Consider the following 13,737-nt stretch of genomic DNA (forward strand, 5'->3'; position numbering starts at 1 on the left):
AAGTCCCTGTTCAAAGAAATATTTTTATTTATTTTGAGATTAATTTCAATTGATTCTCGAACCACCTGTTTTATTCCCAAATCATTACTAATAAGTGAAGAGTTTTCAAAAAGTATCATGTGGGATGGATTATTAAATATATGCCAACCTAAAGCAGAATCAAAGGAGTTGTTGGAACTATTTGAAATTAAGGCCTTGTCTATGTCATTTTTATGCTGTTGTAACCTTTTGTCTAGATTCTGATGGGTCCTGCCGACATAGTATTTTCCGCAATCACAGGGTATTTGATAGACCTCTCTTTGGCGAGTAACTGGGGTCTTATCTTTACCCGAATTTAAGAAATTGATGATTTTAAAATTATTAGTAAAAACTACGTACAGATTATTTTTTGTGCAAATATTTTTTAATTTTGTTGTAATCTTTGGGATATACGGAAGATAGACGATATTTGAGGGCTTATCAATAGCCTCACATTGTGAAGTATCTTCTTCGATTTTACAAGAATGTCTTTTTATTCTACGGCTAATTATTTTATTTACAAAAGGAATGGGGTATCCATTACCAAAAAGAATATCTCTGATAAAATTTATTTCTGCATTTATATATGAATGGGAGCAAATATTTAGGGCACGATCAATGAAGGAAATTACAACTGCTCTTTTAACTTGTGGGGGGTGATTTGAATTAAATTGAAGATATCTATTGTTTTGTGTTGGCTTTCGATATATAGTAAAATCCAGTTCATCAGCATTACGAATAATTAATACATCTAAAAACGGTAGTTTATTTTCAATTTCAACTTCAAGGGTGAACTGCAAATTTCGGTCATAAGTGTTAAGATGATCTAAGAAGCCCCGAAGTTCAGCTTCCCCATAATTCCAAAGTGAAATTACGTCATCCATATAACGACCCCAATAGACATGTTTTAGAAAATAAGAATTCAATGCCCAATTCTCAAGATTCTCGACGTAAATATTTGCTAGTAGCCCGGATAAAGGTGCCCCCATGGGTAATCCATTTTTTTGCTGATAAAAAGAATCGCGAAATTGAAAATACATAGAAAACTTATTACAAATTTTAACAAGAGTCATTAAAACTTCACAATCAATTCCTGTCGCTGAAGTCTCGATCAAGTGGTAATTTTCTTCTATTTTGTTTTTTAATAATTCCTCTGAAATAGTTACATCTATATTTGTATACATGGAAACAATGTCGAAACTACTAACTATTGTGTTTTCTGAAATACTTGTGTTGCTAAGTTTTTTAATCAAATCTGCCGAGTTATGAATATAGGAATTTTGAGAATACAATAAAGGTTTGAAAGCTGCACAAAGCCATTTTCCAATATTGGCAGCGGGAGATTTAGTACAAGCTACAATAGGTCTTAAGGGAATACCCTGTTTATGTATTTTTGGTAAACCGTAGAGTTTAGGACAGAAACTACCACGGGGAAAAAATTTATTGTATAGTTGTGGGGTGATTTTACCCTTTTGTTTTAGCTGCTTTAATTCATTTATAATATTATTAGTGAACTGATCAGTAGGATCATGAGTTATTGTTTGATATGTAATTGTGTCATTTAAATGCGAAAAAATTTTGTTGTCATAGTCTGTTGTATTCATGACAACAAGTGAATTGCTTTTGTCTGCTTTAGTTATTATAATAGAAGGATCTTTTCGGAGATTAGATAGTATTTTTATGTCATGCAAATTTTTCGGTGTGGAATTAGTAGGAGGCTTAAACTTTTTTTGGCTATTATAGAGGATATTTATTAGACAAGATCTAACTTCATCCGGGTTAGAGACAGAAGGATAGTGTTTATGCAAAGCGGACTTTCCCCAGGGGTCATCGTATCGACCATGTGGTCCTAGAATGTCGCAAGAGGGCTCATTCTTACGGAAATGAGAAGTTCTAGTGCCCTTTTTAAGCGACCAAAAAAATTGGAGGGCACCTAGACCCCCTCCCACGCTAATTTTTTCCTCAAAGTCAACAAATCAAAATTTTGAGATAGCTATTTTGCTCCGCATAGTCAAAAACCATAATAACTATGTCTTTGGGAATGACTTAATCCCCCAAAGTCCCTGGGGGAGGGGCTGCAAGTTACAAACTTCGACCAGTGTTTACATATAATAATGGTTATTGGGAAGTATACAGTCGTTTTCAGGGTTTTTTTTTGGTTTTGGGGGTGGGGTTGAGGGGAGGGGGCTATGTGGGAGGATCTTTCCTTGGAGAAATATGTCATGGAGGAACAGAAATTCAATGAAAAGGGCGTAGGATTTTCTAAAATTACTATAAAAAAAAAACAATAAAAAAATAAACATTGAAAAGTTTTTTTCAATTGAAAGTAAAGAGTAGCATTGAAACTTAAAACGAACAGAGACTATTACGCATATGAGGGGTTCTAAAAATACTTTAGCATAAAGAGCAAGGTATTTAGGAGGAGATAAATACCTCGCTCTTTATGCTATAGTATTTTTAGTAATTTCAACTATTTATTCTACGGCCTTTCTGATTCAGGGGTCATTCTTAAAGAATTGGGACAAAACTTACGATTTAGTGTAAAGTACGAGGTATTAACGAGGGTACAAACCCCCTCATATCCATAATAAAAATTAAAGAATATAAAAGTTTGTTACGTAAGTTAATTCTTAAGTTACGTATATTTTTTACTAATAAAAAAAAATCGTTAAAAATTAAAATCTATAGTTGCCTTTTTATGCAACCGAAAAATTGCATGGCAACTAGGCCTCTTTCCCCATCCTTCATTTCTCAAAATCGTCTGATCAAAACTAAGAGAAAGTCATTTAGCCAAAAAAGGAATTAATATGCAAATTTCATTTTAATAATTTATGTGTGGAGAGCCAAAATCAAACATGCATTAATTCAAAAACTTTCAGAAATTACATAAAAAAAACTAGTTTTTTTAACTGAAAGTAAGGAGCGACATTAAAACTTAAAACGAACAGAAATTACTCCGTATATGAAATGGGTTGTCCCCTCCACAATCCCTCGCTCTTTCCGCTAAAGTTTGACTCTTTGCCACAATTCTGCTTTTTAAAACAATTAAAACCTTTAGCGTAAAGAGCGAGGGATTGCGGAGGGGACAACCCATTTCATATACGGAGTAATTTCTGTTCGTTTTAAGTTTTAATGTCGCTCCTTACTTTCAGTTAAAAAAACTAGTTTTTTTTATGTAAATATACAAAAGAGACAGTCTTTCCTTGGAATATATTCTGAAATTTCAAAAGATGAATAATTAAAGAAGACACTGCTTTTGACCAAGCCTTCGACCAGTACACTCCACGAAATCTGATGCACTTGAACCTCTATAGGTAGAGTGACCTATAGGTTACCTATAGGTAGGCTACCTATAGGAAGTAGCCTATAGGTAGAGTGACCTATTAGTAGAGTAATTCTGTAGGTAGATAACCTCTAACAAAGGGAGTACTAGACAGTAACAAAGACAGTGCTGGTAGCCCAACAAAGGCAGTACTAGAACATTCAGTTCTATTTAGCACAACCCTTAAAACGCTTAACGCTTAAAATAAGCGTTAAAAAAGTTAGGTGCCCTCGAAAAAATTCGAGGGCACCTAGACCCCCTCCCATGCTCATTTTTTTCCCAAAGTCAACGGATCAAAATTTTGAGATATCCATTTTGTTCCGCATAGTCGAAAAACATAATAACTGTGTCTTTCGGGATGACTTACTCCCCCACAGTTCCTGGGGGGGCTGCAAGTTAAAAACTTTGACCAGTGTTTACATACAGTAATGGTTATTGGGAAGTGAACAGACGTTTTCAGGGGGATTTTTTTGGTTTGGGGTCGGGGTTGAGAGGAGGGGGCTATGTGGGAGGATCTTGCCTTGAAGGAATATGTCAGGGGGGAAGAGAAATTCAATGAAAAGGGCGCGAGATTAAAAAACCTAACGCTTAAAATAAGCGCTATGGTGGACATAATGGACCAAAGATGGTTTGAAATCTGCCCAACTCGAGGAGTCCTAATTATCCCATTTTTAGTTTTAAAAGGTTTAGTGTTGTCCTCAAGCAGAGCTGTTCAAAGAGATAGGGGTATAGGATAAGCTACCCAAGGCATGGTGGCTAGGGAGGGGGTGTGGAGCTTCCCACTTTGATCAGATTATCCCCTTTGATTTGACAATTTTTGGTTATATTTGATTCCGGAGGGGGGGGTATGATTAATTTTTCCCGGGTGCCACAAAGCCTCGGAACGGCTCAGCCCCTTAGTGATTATTTAAATGTAGTTTGATTTGTGCATATTCAAAACCTAATCAGGCTCATCAAACGGTGACATCATAAGATCAAATCTAGGACTTTAAATCTTATATCTTATTTCTTCTACAAACTTTGTAAGTTTGGCTTCTTCTTAGCTTGATTCATATTTTCAATGCGGATATTTTTGGCTTAAAATGAATTGTTAGTTTGTTTTTAACATGGTTGAAGAGGTTAATAGTTTTAGTCCGTATTAAACCTAATTAGGCCCATCAGATGATGGATTATAAGATCAAATCAAGTACATTTGATCTTATTTCTTATTTATTTCTGGGCTTGATCAATTCTGCTTCTGAACAGCTTGTTTCATAGCTTGAATGCAGGACTTTTAGCTCAAAATGGTTGCTTAGTCTATCCCTTTGTTTTTGTTTTAATACTTTCAAAAAACCCAACAGAAAAAAATATTAGTTTTCAAATGAGCCCTTTATCACTTCTCTATAATGCTTCAATGCCCCGCTAGTGGTTAAAGAAAAGAACGAAAAACTTTGGATTGGGGACTGAGATTCTTCTAAATGAGGTTTCTACCTGTTTTGATTAAAACTGTGCAATTTTCAACTTGATGCAATACTATCTTTATAGAGTTAGTTGTTTTTTTAAATCCAAATAAATTTTCTTTCACAATAATTTTTTATCATCAATATTAATTGAAATAATAGTTATCATTCCTGTATCATCTTCAAACAAAAGTTCTTTCTCACTGAAAAGTTCTTTTATCTTTACCATCTATTTAACTTTTCTTTTACTATAGGCTAGGGATCATTTTTTACTGGGTTGCAATCTGGTACTGCCATGATTCTTCGAAGAAAAAAAAACATATGTCGATGACACAAATACATTTGAAAAACAGTAAATTTTTCTTTGTCAGCTTTGTAAAGTTTGTCGATGAGCAGAATATTAAGTTTTTAAACAATAAGTGAGATACTTCCTTGCAATACAGGAATCTTCGGATAGTAAGAGAACTTCTATTTACTTCTGCTTAGCTTTTTAATCCTTTACCTCAAACTTTTTGCAAAAAAAATGTCAACAACAGTCCAAGAGACTGCACAGATGCAAATTTAGAAGCGGACATTTTACAATTTTTTATCATTTTTTTTTATCAAAAGGTAAAACAGTGATTAGAAACAAATATCAATATTTTTGTTGTATTTAAGCCTATTTTTGGTTATTTCCACTCCTTTGTGGCTTAAGAATTTCCCGTTAGTAGGTGATCCATGGCATATGAAAACATGCAAAACTTTTCTATTTCAATTTCATTTAAGAACAAGTATATTAATAAAAAGTAGAAAAGACAAAAAGGACCTTAACGAATGATTGTGCTGTAGTAACGATGTTAATGGTGTTAAATGTAGCTTTCTAAAAGATATGGAATAAAAACTGCACAATTTCAAAGGGTTAATTATCAATATTTTTATACATTTTTCCTAAGCTAAGATTTTCCAAATTTGGATACGATTTAAATGACTATTTTATTGGAAATGCTGAGATTTATACCTTTATTCAAAAGATTGGATGCTTTTCAAATTTGCCAAAAGGAAGTCTAAAGGATTCGATAGGGAGACAAATTTAGAAAAACCATTGTTGTACCTTTTGTATTTTTTGCTAAACGACCGTTTTATAACTGAGAAACTGTAATATAACATATATAAATATATAAATTTTATAACATATATAAATATATAAATTTTATAACATATATAAAAATATATTAAGTAAAAGATCTAAAGCCGAACTGGCAGCCATGACAAAAAAACAAACGCATGAATATAAAACGGCAAGTGGTTCTATGACAAGTAAATAAAAACGAAGAGAACAAAAAAAAAAAAAAAAAAAAAAAAAATCAAACGAATATTTCGCCCATGAACAACAGGCATTTTCAGTGTAAAAAATCACAACAAAAAAAAAACTAGAAATTAAAACTGAAAAATGCTACTAAAACATATATAAAACTAAAACAAACTAACAAACATATATAATATATAATTAATTTCACAAACGAATTGGCAGCTACCTTTGTGAAACTTTTGTGTTTTTCTTGCCAATTTGTATGTGCAAGTAAGTGTATATAATATATTTTATGTCAATCAATTTTAGTTTTATATATATTTTCTAGTTTTAGTTGTTTTTTTTTTACGCTGAAGACACCTTGTTGTATATAGGCAAAATATTCGTTTGATTTTTTTTTGTTCCTTTCGTTTTCATTTACTTGTGTATCATAGCGAGTCTGCATACAAAATGTGATAGCTGCGATTAATCTGTATATTATAGAATAAGAATTGTTTCCTAACTTCAAGATGTCCAAATATTTTACCCCACCTCTCCTTATGTGCAAACATATAGCCCAAATTACACATTTCCCAACTATTCTGTCACTTGTCTTTGTCTTGTCTCACGCTAAGCTGCAAGAAACTAACGAAGAAACCGGTTTGTTGCCGAATTTCTTCTTGAGTAATTCGAACTTGAATAGCATATAACACACAAGTACCAATAATGATTGTAATTTTAGGTAACAAATATTTGAACTTCTTGTAGAAACCTTCAATTGTATATACGTTCAGAAATATACATAGTAATATAGGCTGTATTGTAAAATCTTCTATAATATTTAGTTTCAAATTTTCATTTCAATAATTCTTCTTCGTATGCTTATTAATGTTGAATTGTGTGTTTCGCATTATAATAGCTGATCTGTTTAATTGGAACTCTTCACCTTACAATTTTATTTAAAACATAGTTATAACTTTAACTCGAATAAAAAGCCCTTGAAATAGAGATTGACTATTAATTTTGAGCATGGTCGTCTCGACCTCCTTATTGTATAATTAAATAACACCCTTTTTTACTAACATTGAATTCTCAATCATAATTGGGTATAATATTTTCAACAAAATTTTAGAAAAAACATAACAACAAACTTTTTTTTTAGTTTGGCATCCGCTACCAAAAATGGCGTTACCACATATAAATATCTTATTGATTTCCTTATTTTGTGCCGTTTTTAAAGACATATATATAGAGGTGGTCTATTGTGTGGTCTATAAAATTGTTTACGAATAGTAAGGTTGATTTAATAGCAAGGTCGAATGACGTTTGTTTAGTGGCACATCTCTGATAGCATATTGTAATCGTTTTATAAATTTTTTTGCTTTTTAACCTAATATTCTTTAGTATAGTTACTATGTACGTTCAAATTCAAAATTTCTACTTTTTAATCACGATCTACAGATCTTTTTAATTATTTTTTTTCTCTGATTTGTATGCACTTTGTATATTTGTGTTTCTTTCTGTATCTGATTAGTGCTTGTTTTTCAATATAATACACGAACCCAACAATTATTCCAAATTGAACCTCTACATACCTCTTTAAAAACACATATTGCAAACTTCTGTCCCTAGATGGCTACAAGAAAGGCAATAGTGCCATCTCTTTTATGCCAGGCGCGCTCTATATTAGTGCTTTTTTTAAATAGCCGTATTGTACATTTTCAGAAGATATAAATTAAAATTGGTAAATAGTGGGTTGAATCAGGCTGGGTTGAAATCAGGCTGGTTAAACAAAGGAAAAGGTTTGTACCTCAAATTTATTTGGTAGAAGTCTAATTAAAAGTTCTTTAGAAGGAATGTTAAAGAAAGTAATTCTTAGCTAATTATAACTAGGCTAACACGTCTTATATACAGCCTGCTGTACTTTAGCCTCTGGTGTGCAAATATGTGCTTAAAATTAGATATTTTGGTAACAGACCCATAAAGTGAGTCAACTGTGTCAAAATAAAATTTCAAAAACAAGAATAATGAGTTTGTTGTTGTTGTTTGGGGTTTGATGCATTTACCAATAGGTCATAGGCTATGCATTTGTATCAATCAGTTGGGTAAAAATCTAGTTAATTGACTTCTTGCTATCTCAGAAAGGGTTTAGGTTAGGAAAATGAAACTTTCAGGGACGAATCTACAGAGTAAAGTATGTCCCAGGAAGGTATTTTGAAGCAACTACCTCCACTCCTTCTCCCTCTAGAGGGCTCTGACCTTTGATGACCTTTACAAATATGTGTGTTATAAAAGTGAAACCTTGCAAAATGGATCTTCTGCTTAATTAAAGTACAGCAAAATTGTTTTCAGCTTCATAACTTTGCTCAATTCCATTTTATAAAGTTTTAAAGATATACAAATACATTTCCTAAATTTTGAAAAAAACAATTGATATGGCTCAAAACTATACTCAAATAACAGGAATTGCATTTTCAGAACTAAAGGCAGAGAAAAGGCAACTGGTAACTGAAAATTAAGATAAAATATTTTTTTGTCAAAATTCCAATGGGTATAGACCTGTCATGTAGGCAAATTTCAGGGCCCTCTAGAGGGAGAAGGAGTGGAGGTGGGTACTTTAAAATACCTTTCCAGGACATACTTTAGACTGTAGACCCATCCCTGAAAGTTTCATTTTCCTAACCTAAACCGTTTCTGAGATAGTAAGAAGTCAATTAATTAGAATTCTACCCTCAGTTGTTCTTTCAGTTGCCAGTTGCAACTGAAGTCAGTTGTTCAATTGCCTTCTATAGTCACTTTGGTTTCAAGTCAGTTAGTATTCACTGAACCAAAACAGTATCACTTGAATTTTTAATGAAGGACTTTTAATTGACTTTTTAAATAAGTCTTGTTTGAGAGTTCATACAGTAAACACCTTTATTGGATACAATCTGGATATAATATCATTATACAGTAAGACTCAATTGTGATTCCCTATGGACTTCTCTTAATTGAACTTGGATTATTTAGTTATTTGATCTCCCTATGGACTTTTACTGGAAATATTTCTATAATCAGAACTTGAATTATTAGACAACTAATTATTAATTGTGAAAACATCCAAGTGACTGAGGTGTTATTTAATTGCATTCAAGATTGCTTATGTGCCCTACTTAAACTAAAATTGAGTAATTCTTTCTTTCCTTCAGTGTTGCCACTGCTTGACTCTCCCTGTCTAGTGTTGCCACTGCTTGACTCAAGTCCCAAAGCAACTATTGTGATATGTCAAAAACCAAAAAACTATTGTCCTGAGTGCCAACTGCTGGTAACCACAAATTCTGTCCAATGCATGTCATGATGCAGCCATTGGTACCATGCGGGCATTAATAAATGTGCCCAAATCAGACTAAAGGACCATTCTGGCAAATGGTTATGCATGGAGTGTCTTGCAAAAAAAATACCCATGACTCTGAAGTTGCAAACATCTCAACCCCCACAAAAGCCTAGTGCAAAGAGACCTGTAAGCAGAAGTGGAATCAGCACCTCTTCACCACAAATTATTACAGGCCATAAAACTAACTTTGATATACTGAAAGGGACTAAGCCATCTGTGGTAAGTGTAGACATTCCCAACTTTGAATCCAAAACAACCTGTCTAAGTGAGAAAATTAAGACCCTTGATGCAAGTTTATTGGCATGTCAAGCAGAAAATCCAGACAAGGCACTCAACATTTCTGTCAGAAATGGAGGAAAAGAACAATCAAATTGAAGTGGTGACAGGCCATTTGGAGGTTAAAGACTCTTATAGCCCAGCTGAAACAAGAACTCTTGGTGGCTATCAAAACCTGCCCTTGTGACCCTTTGCAAATCCCCTGTAACCAAGTTACCCAGTCAACACAAATGGACAAAGATATCACTGTTGCTAACCAAAATGCACCCATTGATGATAAAGTGCAAAACATAACATCTAGCCTAAGCCTAGCCCATGACTGTGCAATCTTGTCAGACAAAATGAATCCTGGTGATATGTCATCAACTAGTGCAAATGCACCCCGTCCAATGCTTGTAGAGAAAAGTGACATAAGAACTCGTAAATACAATATACTTTGCCAGTTCTATGAACAAGGGTTTTGCAGACTAAAGAAAAAGTGTTGGTTTTTGAAAATATGCTTAAATTTCCAATCAAACTGTTGCAACAAAAAATGATTGCAGTTTTGACCATGTAGATTTGTGTAGTGTCTTAACTTGTAGCAACAGAGAATGTGTTTTCGCTCATGTCACTCCTGACTTTTGGAAAACAAGAGGGTTGTCTTGGAAAACAAGCTCCCCCTCCCTGAATACCTCTACTTTAGTATCCCTTTTTAGTTTCCCTCCCCCTCCCATACACACTTTTCCTCCACCTTTTCCCACCATGCATTGTAACAAATATTGTAGTTTTGCCAATGGACCAAAAGTAGGTGATGTTAATTCTCCTCAATGGGGCCCTGTTCCAGTGTCCCTGTCAAAAGATAAAAATTGTAAGAGTCACTCATCTCCCTTCTGCTGTCCTTTTTTAGTGCACTGCACTCAAGCAAAAATTTCTCATCAAAGTTCATCAGGCACAGCTGAAAAATTGACAAACCCTTCCTGATCCTTAACTCTCCTCCCTTATCCTTCTACCCCCTCCCCGCATACAGAAGTCCTATTTCCTCCCCCTCACAGTATGCGGCCCTATACCCTCCCTACTCTGCCACAAACCAGCAATTTCTTGACGGACATGAATCACTATTCCCAACCAGGCCCCCTTTCCCAGCACCTTACAAAACCCCACCCCCAGCCCATTCGTTTTATCCCAAGTGCCTACCCTGTCAACGTGACTCAGGTCTGAGACTTTTTAATTGTCTTATAATGAATCCTAATTGTTCTCCTCATGCTTCATCCATATCATTGCCCATCCCCAAATCCCCAAGACAAATCCTTTTCTTACTCTAATAATTCACCTTTCAATGTTGACCCTAATAGTCATCCCATAAAAGTCAAATGTGCTCCCTTGGTCCCCTGTCCTGACTACATTAATCTGGCCTCCACTAAGAATCCAACCACACCCCCTGTACCCATTTGTAATTTAAATAAAGTTAAGTGTAAAAATGGTACCTTTGCAGGTCGTTTTAAATTTCCCACACTTTTGTTAAACAATGCTGAAAGTCTTAATTTTGAAAAACTTAATGAATTAGACTCCTTTTCTAAAATATATAGATCAGACATAATCGCTATTACTGAAGTACATGCTCAAAATAGACACATGTTAAAAATGAATAATTTCACCCAGTTTATTAAACTCAGACCCAAAACCCACCCTCTGGGTAAGAAAGGGGGTGGAATTCTTTTTTTTGTCTGTAATTATTTTTATCCTTCAGAAATATTAGTTCCTTGTCTTACTCCCTTTGATGAGATTTTGTGAGTTTGTGTTTGACCTAAAGTCTTACCACGTCCTTTCAATTTGATTGTCCTGTGTTGTTTTTACTACTCTCCTGGGCAGAGAGTGGCTGAAAAAATTAATTTTATTGAAAAATTGCATGGCAGTGCTGAGTATGTACTATCTAAATACCCAAATGCTGGAATTTTCCGCTTAGGTGATGTAAATGAATTAAAACTTGAGTCTACATGTAGTACTTTTAGTCTAAAACAAATTGTAAAAGTCCCTACTACCAAAGGCAATTCTACTCTTTATTTAATATGCACCAATATGTCAAATTTCTACAGACCCGTTACCATTCTTACCCTTCTTGGAGGTAGTTACCACTTTAGCCTACTCCTATCTCCAATAGCTACAGTTAAACATTCCTTTACTATTACTGAAACCGTCTTTAGACCTCTAATTGACTCAGGACTCTACAATTTTGGCTCTTGGATCACTAGTGAAAATTGGTCCCCTGTGTACCAAACAAATGATGTCAACTTCAAGGCTTTGTCCCTCCAAAATTTATTGAGGAGTAAGCCCACTTTCCGGTGAAAAAAAATTAAAATATGCTCTACCAATAAACCTTACATTACTGTGACTTTTAAAAAACTAATAAGGAAAAAAATCAATTTGTTCAAGCAAGGACATATCACAAAGGCTAATAATCTAAGAAAGTTCCTGAAGAGAAAATAATAAGGTTAAAGATTTGTATTCTAACAAACCCAAACAGTGGTACAGGAAAATTAAAGAGATTTGCGGAAAAAAACCCTGTTGAAGTTAATTTTCATCTCCCTGAGCCCCCAATAGCCAACGATTTGAACCTGCATCTTGCATTCATAGTACAAAGTCTCCCCCCCCCTTTCACTGGCTCAGTTCAAACTATTCCTCCCTCCACCTCTTTCCCCCAAATTTCTCCCTCTGATGTTACAAATAAAATCCAAAAGCTCATAAAAATCAAGTACTTGCCCATTAGACATCCCAATTGACTTCATTAAAGCCTTTTCAGACACAATTGCTGGACCTTTATCTGATATTTTTAACCAAATTACAAAATCTGGTAAATTCCCAAGTTGCTGGAAACTAGGTTTTATAACACCCATCCCAAAGAAATCTTCCAGTCTGACTATAACCAACATGCGTCCTATTTCACTCACTCCAGTTTTTTTCTAAGCTTTACGAAGGGTTCCTTTGTGACTGGCTTAAAATTAAAATTATACCACACATTGAAATCCGACAGTTTGGTAATTTAAGAAAAACCTCCACCACCCATTACCTTTTACACTTGATTCACACGATCCTAAGTGAACTAGAGAAACCAAATGTTTGGCTAAACCTGGTTTTAGTCAATTTCCATAAAGCGTTTGACTTAGTTGACCACACTATCCTAATTCGTTTACTACATGATAACTTTGGAGTTGACCCACTCTTAGTAAATATTGTTATATTGTTGCTTTCAGACAGATCACAAGTTGTAAAATACAAAAATACCTTCTCTAACCCCCTCCCTAGGTACTGTGGAATACCTCAAGGAACCTTATTGGGACCACTACAAGGAATTCCCCCAAAGATGGAAATATATTGATGACTTGTCGATCCTTGAAGTATGTCATAGGAATATTAAAAGTGACCCCTTTGAAATCCTAACCCAATGTTTGGATGAATCCAAGAATCTAAATATGACAGTAAATCCCACTAAATCACAGATAATGACAATCAACTTCTTGAAATCTACTCCTGTTTTTTGCGACCCAATGCCATCCGAAATGCTAGTGAAACATGTTAAGCTCCTTGGTGTCATAATTTCAAATGATCTTAAGTGGGACACATATGTTTCCAACATTGTTAAACAAGCAAATGTTTCACTATCCATTTTTAAGCTACTAAACAAATTTAATTGTCCTAAGATACATTCCCTCCGTGTTTACTTATCCTTTATCAGGCTGTTATTAGAATATGCATGTCTGGTCTGGCATTTGCAACTTTCAAATGAACTTGGTGACAAAATCAAGTCGGTCCAAAAGCGTTCGCTCAGAATCATTTACAAAGAAGGCATAATTCCATACTCCTTCCTCCTTAAAGCTGCGCGCATTACCACCTTAAAAGAAAGGAGGGAAAAAATTTGCCTGCTTTTCACTAAATCAGTCATTTCCAATCCCTGTACTGAGGACTTACTCCCTGATTTTCACAATCCCATTAGACTCCAACTCCCCTGGTCAGCCTCCTTAGCAATCCCAACTTAATCTCTGATCCATGCTGTTACAGAAAGGTTTCG

At 34.4% G+C, this 13,737-nt stretch overlaps 1 protein-coding gene across 2 annotated transcripts in view; it reads left to right on the forward strand.

The window, feature by feature from the left end:
* LOC136028417 (ras-related GTP-binding protein C-like) overlaps window positions 1–13,737 on the forward strand; it is a 32,401-nt gene that overhangs the window by 3,420 nt on the left and 15,244 nt on the right. Inside the window, exon 1 of one of the 2 annotated variants that reach the window (XM_065706256.1) lies at window positions 7,761–7,848. The exons of the other annotated variant lie outside the window; for it this stretch is intronic. The gene's annotated coding sequence lies outside the window, so the exon portion shown is untranslated. Of the gene's footprint in view, window positions 1–7,760; window positions 7,849–13,737 lie in introns of those variants that run through there. 2 annotated transcript variants of the gene reach the window in all.

Source organism: Artemia franciscana, chromosome 6 (assembly GCF_032884065.1).
Source record: "Artemia franciscana chromosome 6, ASM3288406v1, whole genome shotgun sequence".
Classification (NCBI taxonomy): Eukaryota; Metazoa; Arthropoda; class Branchiopoda; order Anostraca; family Artemiidae; genus Artemia; species Artemia franciscana.